At 43.0% G+C, this 17,850-nt stretch overlaps 1 long non-coding RNA gene across 1 annotated transcript in view; it reads left to right on the plus strand.

Moving 5' to 3' along the window:
• Positions 1–2,966: 2,966 nt before the first annotated feature.
• LOC146806026 (uncharacterized) overlaps positions 2,967–17,850 on the plus strand; it is a 50,139-nt gene continuing 35,255 nt past the window's right edge. Inside the window, exon 1 of the long non-coding RNA XR_014967546.1 lies at positions 2,967–3,084. This is a non-coding gene — a long non-coding RNA (uncharacterized LOC146806026). The remainder of the gene's footprint in view (positions 3,085–17,850) is intronic.

The following is a 17,850-nucleotide window of genomic DNA, read 5'->3' on the forward strand; positions in this document are numbered from 1 at the left end:
ATTTCAGACTTGATATTTCTGTCTGATAATAATTGATTTTCGATATTTTGTCGGAACACCCTAGATATGTGATGGAGCATAATGAAGGGCATCAAGGGGAGAAAAATAAGTCAGGTAATGTACATGTAGTGCATAAAACACAAAAAAGGTCTAGTTCCAAAGTGTTTACAAAAACTCAATGTGCAAGGGGAAGACATGTATGCTATAGGTGTGGGAGTACTAAACATATAACTGAGTCCAATGCTTGTCTCGCTACTAAGGCTAAGTGTTTCAAGTGCAAACAAATCGATCATTTTTCCAAAGTATGTACATCTGAGTGGCGAAGTGTGAGCAGACAAGATGTTAATACTGTGAGAGATATGTCGAGTGACTATTATGACAATGAGGTTCTCTCTTATGATGAAGGAGTGGAAGTATTGGTTGCTGATGAAAATGTAATGGTTGAAGCAGGGTGCATTGTAGGTGAAATAAAAGAGGCTATTATCCTCCGAAGTGTGTAGTAAGGATTAATGATATTAAAGTTGCGTGTGGGCTGATTCTTGCTCTCCCTACACCATAATAGATACAACCATCTGTGGGAAACTGAAGGATTGTAGGTTGTTACTCACAGATGTCAAACCAGAAGATGATTGTAGGGTGGAAATACCCATAATGAGATATTTTAATGGTATGCTACAGTATAAAAACAGGTCGGCAAGTAACAATGTTCATGTTGTGGAAAAAGGAAAAACATTATTGGGGTAGAGCGAACAAAAAGTTGTTGAAAAAGGGACACGGGTGATTATAGCATGCTTTGGTCTGAGTTAACTGTTGTGGAGGTAATCGTAAGGAGGTGTGGAAGGTTGGTAGTGCCCAGTATGTAATACGTTTGTGATGTTTGGAGTTGTTACAAGAGGGACATGGAGGAATGTCGGCCATGAAAAAAAAGGTCTTGTTTAGATGTTTTGTGGCCAGGTATGGACAAACAGATTGAGCGGTATGTGTGCAATTGCACTACTTGCACGTGCAGTGATAAATCCCATAGTGTTGTATGGGATGAAACACCCATTGAGCCAGCAGAATATTACAAGAAAGCATGGCAAAAGGGGGAAATCGATATAAGTGGTTGATTCAATTGTAAGTGTTAAGATGGGTAGAATGATGGTGCTAGAAGACTTCTATTCCAAGTGGCCAGAGGCAGCTTTTATGGAGGAGGTTAGAGCGCCTAACATGGCACGTTTTTGTCACGAAATCTTCAGAAGCAGAGGGTGCCCTAAATGGTTTGGATACAACAATAGGCCACAGTTTGTGGTGGATGAGTTCCAGCAGTTTTCGGGAAGTGAGGGCATAAAACATTATGAAACTGCTGTTTATCATCCCCGGCAAAACAGCCTCATGGAATGTTTCAATTGGGTTTTGAAAGTGTGTGCATTTGGCGATAGAGAGTGATCTGGGTTGTAAAAGATAAGTCAAGCACATGCTTTGCGGTTACAGGAAGACACCACATTCTGCCACAGGTGAAATACAATTTATTTGTATCCAAGAGTAGGGTCGCTTGAATAAAAGTAACACTGGTGTGGATGAACAGAGTAAGTAATCCAGAAACAAAGAAGGAGAATCGATAGAAAAGGTGCCTTGGTATCAAAAGAAGTATGTACAAGAGCATAGTGCTAAATTAGGTAGAAAATGTGTGTTTCAAAGTGGTGATTTTCTCAGAGTACATTTGGTTTCAAATGTAAGAAAGGGATTTTCTAAGTAGTGGAGTCCTAAAAGAATAAGAGAAGTGAGAGGCAATACCATATGGTTGGATGATGTAAGACAGTGGAACACAAGGAAAGTAACATTGTGCAATGAGTTTGAGTGCCGTATTTGGTTGGATAAAAATGTGAACACGAGTGGGGCGGACATGATGCTAAGGTATGACACACAGGTTTCTTTAAATGGTATTGCGTCTCGTATGAGGAGAAGACCATGCTGGGCCAAAGATTATGTATGTGCATATGTTTTTGTTTCTGTGCAGGTCAAATCCAATCTAGGATGTGTTTCTTGTCAAATGTCAAATCTAATCAAGGGTGTGTTTCTTTCTAATATTTGCTCGGTCAGTTTACAGTTCAACTAATGTAGATCGTAATTTGCTTTTGTTATAAGGATAATAATACATGTGAGATGAAATTAATCGAAATGTTATTGTTATACGATGTTTTTATTTATTTAGTTATTTGTGGAAAAAGGAGATATATTATGTTTTGACTAAGCAGGGTTCCATGGAAGGGCTGGAGATCCCAGAGCCATTAGGAAGTGGATTCCTGCCAGGGGCTGGATGGCTGTAACTGAACTGCAGCAATAAATAACTTTATCTTCAGGATTTGGAGGGCATCTTGTTTCCAAAACTCTTGCTTCTGACTCAAGAGTGATAGCTAGCAATGGCGAGGTCCATCAGTAAGGCGAAAGGGAGCCATTGGCTTTGCCAATGCTTGTTTGCCCTGTAACCAACTGCTGTTGATTTGATTGTTCACTTTTTCATGTTGTTTCTATAACTCACAAAATATAAAATGCTCTGGTGCTTTTCAGGCCTTGTTAGCGTTACATAAGGGGGCACAAACAAAACACGACTGTAATTTCATTGAAAACGAGATGTTGGGGAAATGTCAATGTTTAAACAATTATCGGAATGGTCTGGAGTGAGGGAGGCAGCCTATTCCTTGGTAACCGCATTACACAAGAGGAGGGACTGTCGCCATCAGTTTGAGGCTCTCTGTGAGGCAATGTCCTTGGATAGTATGTACTTTCAAATCACCTTTCATTTCCTTACGTGTCATCCTTTATTTCCTATTTAAAGCATGAATGCACCGAGTTATCTTTCTTTGCTGTAGTCTCTCTTTGCATTGTTTCTTGTTGCATGCACACACAGAGAAGCGCGCGCACTTACACAACTCCACCTCTCCCCCTGCTCCCGCCCCGCTCAGTCGGCTGTGAGGCGCTGGCGCATAAAACCAGAGCAGCTGCCGGGGGTTCAGTCAGTCCGCGTCCAGCAGTCAGGCAGAGAGATCATGAATCAGCTCGCGCCGCTCATCCTCGTGCTGGCGGTGCTGGCAGGGGGCTTCGGTAAGTGCATTCTCTGCGGTCGGTGGGCTGTGTGGGTGCTGTGGGAACTTGAATGTGGGTGATGAAAGGCAGACTGGGCACTACTGACAAGCTAAATATGAGCCCCGAGCAGCCAAAGGCAAACAGCATCGACGTACCCTATACCTTTGACTGTTGTATACTGCACGCACCTAGATATACAACACCCATGCATACATTGACTTAGGATACAATGGCAGAGCAACATAGCCATAGACATCCATGCATAAACATACCAGCAAACCTACAGCCACCCATGCACACAAACAAGCGTCATTGAAGAAAGACACTCACACACATCGGGCAGTTGACATGCAGTCATCAGCAGACACAGACCAAAACATGTGTTATGTTATGTGGGTTCCTTGTAAAGTGCTTCGTTACTTCTCTAAAACCATCACAAGGTACTACATGTGACAAGAGAGTAGAAAGCGGGAACAAGAGAGGGAATTCTGAAAGGTGGCCGATGAAGTGAACCTGCAGTCGGTAGGAACACAAACCTTCTGTATCTTCACCTTCATGAGGAGTACCCAGTGATGGCAGCCAAGGGTCCAGGGCCTCTTGGTGATCAGAACTCTCTAGCCGAGGCCAGAAGCAAGGCCCAGACAGGTCCAGGCTGGTCCAGTTGTTGCTGTTCAACTGAGTAGTTGCAAGGAGGCCTCTGAAAGTGTGGCTTGTCCCTGTAACTCAAGAAGTCACTCTGGAGAGCTTGGGTTCAAGGGAAGCAGGCCCAGTCTTCTTTCTTCAGATAACAGGGCAGTAAGTCTTCTGAATCCTCCACAGGTTCAGCAGAGTTCTGATGAGGGGTTCTAAAGGCACTACATTTATACCTCGTGCCGGCCTTTGTGAGAGGGAGTGCCTTGATTTACCCTCAGAATTAGATCTTGTCAGTTCCTTCCATATCCCCTGGTACTGGCGCAAAACTATTTAGGGTGGAAAGACAAGGGCAGGCATTGTGTTACATTCATTTGTGTGTGCTGCAGACATGGCCCTTTCAAGCGAAATCAGGGCAGGATACAGCTCCTCCCCAGTGACCAATTCCTCTCACACCTAGACATTCTTTGTTCTCATGCCTAGAATGAACACACAGCCCACAACAGGACGCCATTCACAGTCATGTGACATAGAACATTGTCAGAAACGCACAATTGGTTTGGTCAGAAAAATGTAAACTCCGTTAAAGTGCATTTTCAGATTTGTAACCTAAAATCCAACTTTATCATTAAAGAGGATTTAAAATTACAATTCATTTGAGTGTAAGCAGTATATCTTTATCTGGTCCCAAACTAACTGAAGTTAGCACTTATTAAGTGTAGTAAGGTAACCCAGTGTCAGTCTGTGGGAGAGATAGCCTTAGAGCAGTGGAAAATTATTTTAGGAGTTTTCACTGCCATGGAATGTAAAACCTAAACATACATGTCATAATTTCTAAGTAGTTTGTAACCTGCCCCATAAGTGCCTACCTTAGGGGAGAAGTATTAAAAAGAAAGGTAAAGAGCTGACAAAAGGATCATTTTGCCAGGCAAGATGGCAGTTTTAAAACTGCACTACTTGTTGCAGTGGCAGGCCGGAGACGTGTTTTGCAGTGCTACTTTAGTCGGTGGACCAATGGGTGTTGCTGTTCACTAATAGCATTTAATTTACAGGCCCTGGGCACAGGTCACACCATACAAGTGAATGAAATGTGCCAATTAGGTGCAGGACACTTTATGTTTCAGGCACAAGGACTTTACCACTAGTTAGCAGAGTCCTATTGCCAACAAAATGAGTACAACAAAAACATGAGAGTGAAGGCAACATTTTTGGGAGAATACCACACCATGGATGTCAGGTCTAAAACTTGTGTTCATAGCAGTGTAAATTAGTACCATAGAAAGCAGGTTGGGCATGTTTGCAATGCCAGATGAATCACACAGGCACAAGGGTGGGTGCTAAACGGTGCTGGCAGAAGATGCTGCTTATATATGTTGAAGCAGATAAAGGAAATTAGGCCAGTCTATTTTTTTCTGCCAGTAGTTGCCTTTAAGTAATTGCATTTATTTTCACATTGAGGTGCCCGATGGTCTTCTAGACTGTGACAAAATCGACATGTATTCTGGAGAACAGGGAAGGTGGAATGGCTAGAGACAGAAGGTGCTTGACTTTGCAGAGGGATTAAAGGAAGATACAAAAACATTAGAAAATGTTGGTAACAAGAACATGTCTAAATGTATGAGCACTGGCAAAAGCAAAACAATGCTTGTTTATTTTCTTTGCTCTGAAAGACGTTACTGCCTTGCCAGCTTCTGTGTTTAATTCTACCTTCCACACAGCCTGTGAAGATCTCTTTCCTTGTTCAATAATTTGCAGATCAGCACTGCTTTTTCAAAAGGAATGTGATTGCAAAGGGACAACCTGGCATATCCCCCATTGAGTCTATTTGCCCTCTCCTCTAACCAACCATTCACATGGCGGTGATAAAGACTTGTTCTCTTATTCACCTCTCCTGTCACTTTCAAGTAGTGTACCCTCCCTTCAGAAGTAAATTGTACCCGTTATCTGTAACTACGTTTTAGGCAATCCTTCTGAAACAGTCATTTCTGTGAAATTCAACAACACCTCCTGTGTCAGGTTGCTTGACAAAACTGACCTCAATCCATTTAGACTAATAATCAATTAACACCAGAGTAAGCCTGTTTCTAAGACCAGAAAAGGGACCCAATAAATCAAGGGCAACTTTCTCCCACACAAATGTATGTTACTTTACCAGAAGCATGAGGGAACAGCTAGTCATAAGACAAATATTTTGGGTTCTACATGTGATGCGCCCTTTGACCATTAGTTCAAAATCATAGTCCGTTTTGGGCCACCCTGAGTCTTTTTTTATTTGAGGTCATCCTGGAATGTCCAAGATGTGCAAGATTCGCTAACACTCTTCCGAGGTAATGCAATGGAACATGTTTGTCACCATGATAAATCATTCTATTCTCCAAAGACAACCTAGATAACACTTTGCAATTCACCTTAGGCATATGTCTGTAGGCCATCCTCAGTAAAAAGCTCCTCAACCTTATTGAAAACTCAAATTCTCATGTAAAGCTCATCTCCACAACTCCTCTAAGATACATGTCTGATCTTCAAAATCAATTGTGGTCATCGGGCATTGACAACCTTCTGAACTCTTGTCCACCGCCAATTCTTCTTGCTACAGTAAGCAATTCAAGAAATCCGCTCTCCAATTACATTTTCCAGGAAAGTGCTCCACCAAAAAATTAAACTCTGGCAGTTTCATACTAACCCTTGCAAACCTGGGTGTTAATTTCTCAGACTGCGCACAAGACGTATAGAAAAGGCTTGTAATTAATTCCCAAAGTAAACTAGATATCGAACAAATAACTCTGAAATTTCCTTCAGTACACGTTTGCGGGAGCATCTCTTTCTCTGTGACTGAGTATTCCCTTTCAGCTTCCCTCAGAACGTGAGATAAAATTGACTACGTGTCCCGTTTTTGGCTTCTCTACGTGATCACAGGGGCCAAGACATGCTTATTCTTATCAACCACAATGAAAACAGGTAAACCTAAAATATATGGTTGCAAGAGTGGAGCTTTCAGCACGTATACCTTGATGCATGCACACCCATCCTTTTATTTCCTGCTTCAAATAAAGCTGGCTTTCTTCTGTAACAGCTTGGAAGTCGGTTCAGCAATGAAAGTGATATTTGGTAAGAACTAAGCTTAAAATTCAGTCCAAAGAAGGGCACACCCTGTTCTCTGTATTTATGAGCAGGGCATGCCCTATTGTGTTCACTAAACCTGGTCTTGAACGGACGCAATCAAAACTGATTAGGTTCCCTAGATATATTATTTGATCTCAACTAGAGCTACATTTGTAACTTCTGAGACGTAAACCACTATCCTAGAAAATGTGCAACATTTCACAAATCCTCAAAGTATGCTTCTGATAGTTTTTGCTGACAAACAAAATAGAAAGATGGAAAGCCAATACGTCCTCTACACCCTTAAAAAGTTTACCCATTATCCACTGAAAATCCGATGAAGCAGACACCAACTTGAATGGTGAGATGGCATTACTAGGGTGTCAGGATAATTTGGTGATATGCTGAGCATATGTCAAATCTAGTAAAGACTTATGTTATGTTATCTTATGTTATGCAATGTTAGGCTGATTTGTATGCGCAGCTTATCACCCGTGAGAGCATCCAGGCACTGGAGCAGGACTGTAGGTTGGGGTGAGCTCCTAGCTGATCAGCCAGGTCATCGGTTTCTTGCAGAATTTGAGTAGCAAAGGGAGGTCCTGATGCTTTGAGGGAGTGTATTTCCAGTCTTGGCTGCGATGTGTGAGAAGGAGGGTCCTCCTTACTTGCTTCTGAGAATCAGAGGGACACATGCAAGGGTGAGTGAGGCTGAGCTTAAATGTCTGGTAGAGTCGAAGTTGGGCATTGGGGTATACAGGTCCGGTGTTGTGGGGGGTTTTATAGGCGTGAACGAGCAGCTTGAATTGGCATAGTTTCTGGATGGGTAGCCAGTGTAGTTCTGTGAGGGAGGCAGTGAAGTGAGCACTTCTATGGACATCTTCGATGAGTCTGGGGTTGGTGTTTTGGATTGTCAGGAGTCTTTGAGTGAGCTGGGTAGAGATGCCAGAGTAGAGTGTGTTGCCTTAGTCTAGTCTGCTGGTTATAAGGACCTGGTTAACTGTGCAACTTGTGTACATGGAGAGCGATTTAAAAATCTGTGGGGCATTCTGAGTGTGAGGAAGCAGGATGAGGTCACTGCATTCACCTGGTTAGTAATTGTGAGTTTATCATCTAGGATGATACCGAGGTTTCCAGCGTGGGTCCCAATTCGGCTAGGGACCAGGGGTGCCATGCACATGTTGGAAAGGGTTGGGCTGAAGAAGGATTCTTGGGGGACTTCGCAAATGAGCTTCTTGGGCTCGGGTGTGTGGAGGGAGTCTGACTCATTGTGTTATGTTGGTGAGGAAGGAGGTGATCCACATCAAGACAGGTCCTTAAATTCATCAGTCATAAAGTCTAGGGATGAGGGTGCCATATAATGTGGTGTCAAAGGCCACTGAGAGGTCTAGGAGGATGAGAGCGGCGGTTTCTCTTCTGTCCATGATGGTCCGGACATAGTCTGTTGCTGCCAAGAGGGTGGTTTCCAGGCTGCGGTTTCTGCAAATCTCCGACTGAATGATGGCAGGAGAGTTGCCTGTGGATTTCTTTCTCCATGACTTTGGAAGGGAATGACACCATCAGGTTGGGCAAAAAGCTCATCAGTTTTCAGCAGAGGCTGGGCTGTGATCCATTTATCCTGGTTTACCTGATAGAGGGCTCATACATCAACACAGACATGTAATTCATTGTTCATTGTTCTTTTTGGCAATCGCGATAGGAGGCAACCATAATGAATTATCACCTGGTTCTATTGATCTCTCAGTTTGTAGTTTACTGAGCACTTAAGATAAATTTGATCTTACATTCAGAGTGATACTTTTCATCTTATGTTTCACAGGAGTGGCATCCTCCTTTAATTTTATTTTAAATTCATAATCCCTAAGTAACCCTATGGCATCACCAAACACACTCGCATATTCTTCAATGATACCTGAAAGGTAGCTGTATCCTTTTTCACATACATCATTCTCCTCACCAGACAGTAGGCACTCTGACCACCAACACAAATATTTCTGTGGATAGTTCCTAGAAAGAAATGACTAGGCACTTTATCTCAGAATCAGTACAATATCTTTTTGACTCTGGTACACCCACACCAAAATGCTCTTGCCCTTAAACTCAACATACACTTTTCCAATAAAACCTTTTTCCTGAAAAGCTTTTAGCAATTGGGATATTCCAAAAAATCAATTTAAGTCTCTTGAAACACTTCAGTCTTAATGTCTGGTTCAAATAGGGAAACATCCATTACCCCGCATTTATTACTCCGCATGTCATTACCCCGCAGTTTTTACTCCGCAAACTGTTACAACGCATTCGCCAAACTAACACCCTCCTGGAATGAGAATAGTAATTGCGTTGGAATGGGGAATGCATTGTAACAGAGTGCGTTGTAAAGCCCTGCATTTTAAAAGTTTTTGCTGAGTAAAAAATGCGGGGTAATGACATGCGGGGTAAAAAATGCAGGGTAAAGTGTCCTATTCATTCAAATAACCTTTTATTTTTCCAGTTTTATAAATAACCACTGTGCTTCATAATAGTAACCGTATATGGTTACAGGTAATCCCATACATGGGTCCCATGTACACAGTGTCACTGGAACCAAAGTATACCCAGCTGATGAGCCCAAACTAGCGTGAAACCAGTCATGGGTTTATTGTGTTTAAGTTCAGGGAGGACTTGGTCTGGCATTTCGAGCTGGACTGTTACCATTGGAGCAGAGTCAGACTGATTTGCATATGGCTGGATCCAAACGGAGGTGGTATGGTGTGCAAAATAATGATAGACTGGAATGCGGCCCCAAGTAATTACCAATGGAGATTTACTCAAGCATTCCATCCATCATTATTTTGCATACTTCAATAGTAACCCTGGAATCTGAATCTATGAGCAGATTAAGCATGACGTCAGCTATTTCGTTTTAACAGTGGGGTTGACAGCCCAGTCTGTCTAAACACTCAAAACTAGGTTTTTAACACTGGATTTCAAGTCTTTCACCCAAGACCTCATACATGCTACCAACTTTAGTTCTCTTCATGCATACTTTTCCAAAATGTCCAACTGTACCTCAAGAAATACAGGTCTTTCTAAGTGTCAGACATGTGCCAGTTAGATCAACAATGGAAAAAGCCTTAACCTTTCAAAGCAAAGGCTGTCGGGTAATTATTCTTACTTTCTACAACACTTTTGGGAGAAACACTGTTCGACTTTACAGCAAAGACAGATTAAAGTTGTTTTTTCTAATGACCCTCAATTCCTCTTAAGAAGAATCCACCATACGACAATCTGGTCCCAAATAATGTCAGGCTACAGACAGATAAGTGTTAAAAAATGAGCTGGCCCTCCATTCCAAAAAATACGGTAAAATGCACTTTTTTCTTTCCGCTCTATATCAGTGAGCCTCAATAGCCCCAAGATAAATGTTGAAGGACCTGTACCTATCCTTTCAAGTAACTGGTAACATATTCCGAATGTGCCTCGGGGGCGCAACGGGTGTTTGCACCCGCTTTGCGCGCCCCATGGGCAGTTTGCTATTACAGAAGGGGACGCAGACACTCTGTACTACAGAGTGTGCTGGTGCACATAAAACACTGGCACTATTATCAGAGGGTGTTCCCTCTTTTGCATGAGGCTGTGGCCCCACCCAGATATTCCCTTGCAGGCAGGTGCAGTCACTAACCCACCAGCAAAGGGATCTTTCTGTCCTATTAAAAGTTCAGGCGGGTTGTGGCCTGCACAGTGAAACGTGGAGCAGCTGCTTCAAAGCCATTCAGTTCTTCACTTGAATGCTCTGCCTCCAGGGCAGCATGAGTTTGTGGCTGCCCTGGGGGCAGCGCATTCAATGTAAGTGGTGCACTTTTCCTGTTTGCACCCGGCACACCTGTTTTAAGGTGTGCCGTGGTGCAAACAGGGAAAGTGCGCCCTATTCATAACACAGCCCTAGGTTGTTCATCAAGTGAATCTAGAAACAGAAGACCATGAATGACTGTTTGCATACCAGCCATTGTGGCAGTTATGTAGCCAAAAATCAGACAAAGAGAATATGTGCATACAACTTATGTGTTAGACCTCACCAAAAATACACTACCCAGATCCTGTTTAGTACATTAAGTGAATTGAGTTTCAGACATTGTGAATATTCAATACTGATAACATCAGTTATGACATTAGTTAGTTCACTCAGCATTCTCAAACAAAAACATGAAACCTGAAAACAAAAGTAGCCACTACAGAATATGTATAGCAATGTTATGTGTAGACCACAGTGTAATACAACAGTCAATAGAAATTTGAAATGGGTTGTGGATTATCAGGAATTTTCCCAAAACACCAGTATTGTCCAGCAATAAAAACACCAGTTAAGTGTAGTCCAAAAATAAATGAAACAATTAGCAGGATTAAAATAGTGTGGTCATCTCCAACAACTACCCAACACTCTAGTTAATATTGTGCAGCAATGAATAGTTCAAAAATAACTCCTGGAGAAGTTTATATACAAGTACCCTGCTACAGTTTTCGTAAAGTCAGGATGCACAAGGAGAGATGTGTGCATTACTAGATATAAGATGCTAAATTAAAAATAAGACACACACAGAGAATTGCGTCAAAACCACTGCAGCAACAGATAGGCAGCCTTGCAAAGGATCATGCATCGGGAGTTAGACTGACACATTTTAGTGTTGGTGTCCATATCATTGGACTGAAATGGATCACTCGCACATTTATAGCACAGTGACCACTAGGTGTGAGGTGTGCTCAATGCAGCCAGTACAGTCCAGTCCCCAAAGTATAGAAGTGACTGGTCAGTGTGTGAGCTGATTTTTCATTGGCTGTTTATGGACCTGTTGAATCTTCATTAGTTCCAAACTGCCCTGATTTGCACATGTGCACCACTTTTTTAATTGTCAGATTTTACAATATGACCACCTTTATTTTGGTGCCCAGGCTTATTTTCAATCCCAGACTGGCACTGGTGGCTGGCAGACAGAGATGAGCTCTCTGACAGCTCAGGACTGGACCTACCACAGCTATCCGCACTCTCTAGGCACTTCTTGTGGCACAGGTTATTGCGGAGAGACATGCATACTCTCTGATACAGAGCATACCATGAGGCGAGACAGCCTGTGACATTCTGATAAATAACTCACAGCAGATATAGAAGCACCACATTGTTATATTTAGAGATGCTGCATTTTCAAACAGCAGTCAGGAAAAGGAAGCATAATTTCTGTCAACTTTGTTGTATCCATAACTGGTTTCTTTTCAAAAAGCATTCGGACACTCCCTTCGGGACATAAATATAGACAAGGGCTGTACAGTGCTTTGATGCTTAATCCTTGAGCATGCCCACATCTGCATGGCCACCACTGGAAATACCTCTTTAGATGTTTACAATGAACAAAACAGCAGTTTGACAGAAATCCAGCAAAAATACAGGCGACAAAGTCTTCACCATCTGAGAATGAAACCGAGGTAATGAAGCAGGACAGTGTGAGGTATTGCAGTCTGTAGGCATCCATCACCAAGAGTAAGTTGAGTAGAGGAAGCATGGGAAGGGTTTAAAGTACTTTGTGGCAGGTACTCACAGAGCTGGGCAGCGACTCTTGAGCAGACCACCAACTGGTTCCAACTGGCATAAAACTCAAACATCATAAGCATACTAATGTCCATGGCACATAATGGAACAGGCTCAAGATACCACAAAAGAAACAGACACAGGAGCCTGACAATACACAGATAACTACTACTGCCTTCTCTTAAATCTAATCCAAGGTCTAAGAAGCACACACACTGACTGCCATATCTAGTTCTGCCCTCCTACAGTCACAAGTCCTTCCTTTCATAGACATATTTATCTTTCTCATCATTCCATCCACAGTGTGATCACTTGCACCTTCAACTTGACCATCTACTCCTGCTTCTTCTACTAACAGATGTGTGCCGTACAACACACCTTTTCACCAGTCACTGATTTCACCAGGCAGCAGTGTGATCTCAAAAATCTTTAAAGATATCATTTTCACAACCTTCACAAGGGATGTAGTGAGAGGCTCACTCAACAAGTCCTCAGAAGTAGGTTCTTTCTCTCCCAAGTGGGAAACCTCCTTCATTAGGTTATTCTTCAAAAAGAAAAACCTTAACTCATTTAACCCAAAGTGATAGAGGCCAATGTTTAGTGGCCGTTTCCTATGTAAAACGTTTGAAAGAGCAGCCTTTATACAACTTTGCAAGTTTACTGATGAAACTCGCATTGTGAGCTAAAGAACTAGCATTCAGCCCAGGTAGAGGCAGGGGTAAAACCCTTGAAACCATTTGGGCTGACCTAAAACTCACAGTAGACAAGAATAGAGGGGTACAATATTTATACTGGACCTATCTGCATACTTTGACACTGTGTACCACCACGTGCTACTACAAAGACTCCATCATCTTGGAGTAAGTGAAAATGCTCTAAAATTGATTGCTTCTTACCTAGATGGCCTGGAAGACTTCTACAAATCAAATCTTGACAACTGCCTTTGTACTTAAAATGCATTAATGATGAATAACCACTTAAAGCTTAACACCTCAAAGACAGAGATAATGACCTGCAGAGAATGGCTAAAACACTAACCTACCTCCATATGGCCCAAGGAACTTGAAGCCCCTGCAGCGATATTAAGAGTTGTAAGAAACTTAGGGGTTACCATGTATTCGGACTTATCCTTAATACACCATGTCAACAAGGTCACAAAGACTGTCTACTTCACAATTATATCTTCCCATACCTTGAATACCAACAAAAGCTCCAAACTATCCTCACACTTGTAATATCAAAGCTTGACTATGCCTACATCCTTTACCCTGATGCCAGTTTTATCATACGCACAATATGACTAATCCAAGTGATGCTGTGATTCTTCTTCTCCACATCGACCCAAGAAAACGCATGACTCCTGTCCTGCAATGTTCAAGGCACTCAGCATCAACCACATAGCCTCCCAAAGTAAAGGACTAGTATGCCTATAAATTAAATAAACATTTTCAATATAGCTAGATCATACTACACCTTGGAATAGAACACAAAACAATAATCACACCTTCAAGACCGAGAAGATCGTCAACATCCAGCTAACAAACTTAATAAAATCCAACGTCATCCTCAACACATCTCAATCAGGTTTCCGCAACAACCACAGCACCGAGACCGCTCTCCTAGCTGCTACTGATGACATCCGCACACTCCTCGATCAAGGCCACACTGCAGCCCTCATCCTTCTAGACCTCTCAGCAGCCTTCGACACCGTCTTCCACCGCACACTACCCACCAGACTCCACGACGCCGGAATACAGGGAAGTGCCCTAAATTGGATCCGCTCCTTCCTCGCCAACCGAACACAAAGAATAAGAATTACTCTTTTTCTCTCTGAACCCACAGAGATCAGATGCGGAGTACCCTAAGGATCCTCCCTCAGCCCCATGCTCTTCAACATCTACATGGCCCCCCTCGCAACCATCGTCAGAAAACACAGACTCGGCATAGTATCCTACGCCAACGACACTCAGCTCATCCTCTCCCTCACCAAGGAACCCAACATCACAAGGCACAATTTTCAGGAAAGAATGAAGGACATCGCATCCTGGATGAGCAACAGCAGCCTGAAGTTTAACTCAGGGAAAATGAAAGTCCTCATCCTCGGACCCAACCCCTCTGTGTGGGATGATACCTGGTGGCCCCCTGCCCTGGGAAACCCTACCACGCCCATGGACCACGCCCACAGCCTTGGCATCATACTCGACCCCTCCCTCACCATGAACTGACAGATCAACGCCGTATCCTCCACATGCTTCAACGCCCTCTGCATACGCCACAAGACCTTCAAATGAATCCCCCCTGTCACCCACGCTCTCATCACCAGCAGGCTGGACTACGGGAACGTCCTCTATGCCGGAATCAACAAATCCCTACTTCACAAACTCCAGACCGTCCAGAATGCCACTTCCAGACTCGTCCTCACCATCCCACAATAAGACCACATCACCCAGCACCTATCTGACCTCCACTGGCTCCCTGTTGAAAAAAGAGTAACCTTCAAGCTGCTCACACATGCCTACAAAGCCCTCCACAACACCGGACCCCAATACCTCAACAAAAGAATCTCCTTCTGCACTCTCAAGAGAATTATCCGCTCCGCTGACCAGGCCTTTGCCAAAATACCCCGCATCAACAGAGCCAGAAAGGGAGGCATAACCTTCTCCTACATCGTGGCCAAGAACTGGAACAAACTCCCCCTCAACATCAGACGAAACCCCGCACTGCAAGCATTCAGGAAGAGCCTCAAGACCTGGCTCTTCGGATGATCTGAGCTGCCGGAAAACCCCACCCCCCTCCCCAGCACCTTGAGACCCTAATGGTTGAGTAGTGCACTCTACAAATCATTGATTGATTGATTGATTGATTTAGTAAAATCTACAATTTACAGTCCACAGCTATGAAACAGCCCACACGACACACGCCTTTCTATGTCCAGGTAGGCTATGAAGGGCTGACCTGTGCATAGCCTGGGTATCATACAGTAATGTCAATTCCTCCCTCGTGGCCTTCACTAATACTGAAAACATAACATGTTTAGCAGTCTTGTGGCTATCTGTAGTTTAAACAGGCTACATAATAGCTCTCTATACTGCTTGACCCTCTTAAACACACATAAAACAGAACTTGTTTGAGTCATTCCCAACGCGCACACTGTACTAGCCCACAGCAATATAAACCACTCAGGCATGGAATAACTAAAGTGATCTGCCAACTAACACTGGTGAGTGGAGGGCTCTAATTGTGTTCGCTACTGCAGGTCCCAACTAGCGACATACAATGACTGATTCTAGACATCTCACAATAGAAATCTGATATGGCGTGATAGTAACAAAGCTCATTGCAGCAAATCTCCCCCATTCCTCCCTCCAACCAATGCCTGCTCAGAACCATATACTTCAAAACTAAAAATCTCAGAGTGGCCAACCCAGCATGGTGGACCAGGAAAACAAGAAAGACTATAGTGGGGCCTGCAGTACTGTTCAAAGATGCCAGTTTACTGAAAACCATAAACAATGTGTGAATTTCTCACACCTCTTCATCCACTGCAGTGCAAAGCGATGTGCCCCACAAACACAATAACTGCACCTCAGTGGCCACACGTACATGAGGGAAACCCTCCCTACATAGGATCAGCATGAAGGCGGCATTCTTTCTACCACTCAATCAGCGGCCTACATCGGTGGTAAGAACTATATAAATTGTAAGCTACAATAGGCTACAGGATACAATTTAACAAATGTGCACACAGCCATTGAAAAAAAGAACATTGTGTACTACAAAGCACTGCCTTTGCAGACTGAATGCTGAGACAATGTATTTGTTGGTAGAAAGTGCTGACTTTTCAGGGATCAAATCCAACTTTCTCTGACTGTCAAAAAAGTAGGACTGAAGGTCAAGAGGCTAACATATAGTTAACGTTTCGGCAAACATTTTCTTGGCTGCACAGCATTGAGTGTTCTACTTTCAAATGTACATTTTTCAGAATATAATCTTGGTTAACAAGAGGAAGACATTTATTCTGCTGTCGAAAATCATGGCGGTCTGAAGGCAACTGCACTGAAAATGTTTCCCTCTAAGTTTGGGTTCCCACCTATATCAGGTAAATAAACATACATGTGTTCTGTATTTTTGTTTTCCTTGGTAGTCGAGTAAGATAGGCATTGACTTTCAAGATAATGGGTACTGTGATTGCTGCTTTAATTGGAGAATGGAAGTAGGAGTCTTTTGCTGGGGTCAGATCCTTTACATTGTACTCCATAGTACATACTGGATTACAGTGAAGCAAAGTGAATAGCTGAGTGTTGAATACATATTGGAGCAGGTGCAGCAGGAAAGTTCCTATTTACAAATTAAAGTCCTGATTAGGAATTGCATGTCACTGTCAGGGTAGGAACACTACACCCGTAAAAAGTTGACACTCCTCCGTCCATGTTTGTTGTATTGGGGCCAATCTTCCTGGACCATTTTGGTGTAGCTCTACTTATCTGAGGGATTGACCTGAGTTTCCTGTTCATGCGTTTGTCTGTGGGCTACGAGCCACCCCACCTGTGACCTGTCAATCAGTAACCTCAGGCCTAGGTCTTAGACCCTGCCGGGTCTCGTAATTCGAGTCCGGGTTGATGGAGAGTTCATGACGGGTGAATTTGATAATAGAGATGCAATTTCATTCTTACATATAAATGTATAATTCGAAACATTGGCATCAATTTTTTCAATATTAACACTGTACTAGCAGGAACCACAATTCCAGTCAGGGTAAATCAAATATACACCATAAATTAAACTGCGCTCACCCTCAGGTAGCTCGGCACAGAGCAGACCGGCTTAGCTTACGAAGCAATGTGCAAAATATTTGTGCAACACTTCAAACAGTAACAAATTGAAAACACCACAAAAAGACTTCACACCGCTTCAGAAAAATAGCTTATATATTTGTGAACAAAACAATACCAATACGATAAAAATCCATTTAATATAACCAGAGTTATGAATTTTTAAAGATTACATTGTAGCGATTGAAAATTTAAAGCACCAATCTGGTTGTGCTAGACCAAAGTAAATCCAAAAGTTCATGCTGACGGTGATGGAGCATGGGTCGGATACAGAGACCAGCCTTGGCCCGCTGCAAAGTAATTTAGATGCGTCAATGATGGAGTCGAGATGTTGGGAAAAATAGCTGATATGTTGTTGTTGAACCACTGGGTTGAAGGCAATGTGTTCATGGCGTGAAAAGTTGAAGCTGTAACAGAAACTGGAGACTTTGTGCCACTCAATTGGCACCACTTGGTAGGGCAAGACTTGCAATAAGCAAGGTCCTGGTGCTGTTGCAGGTTGATGAGAAGTCTTTGATTTCCCTGAGACTTAGAACAGGGGAAAACCAGCATGCCCTTGAGGTCACACTGGGTACAAGTGAGATGGGTCCAGTCCTCTTCAACAGCGCAGAGGATATCAGGACAGCAAAGCAGAAAAACAGCAGTTCAGCAGAGTGGCAGTCTTTG

Source organism: Triturus cristatus, chromosome 8 (genome assembly GCF_964204655.1).
Source record: "Triturus cristatus chromosome 8, aTriCri1.1, whole genome shotgun sequence".
In the NCBI taxonomy this organism is placed as follows: domain Eukaryota; kingdom Metazoa; phylum Chordata; class Amphibia; order Caudata; family Salamandridae; genus Triturus; species Triturus cristatus.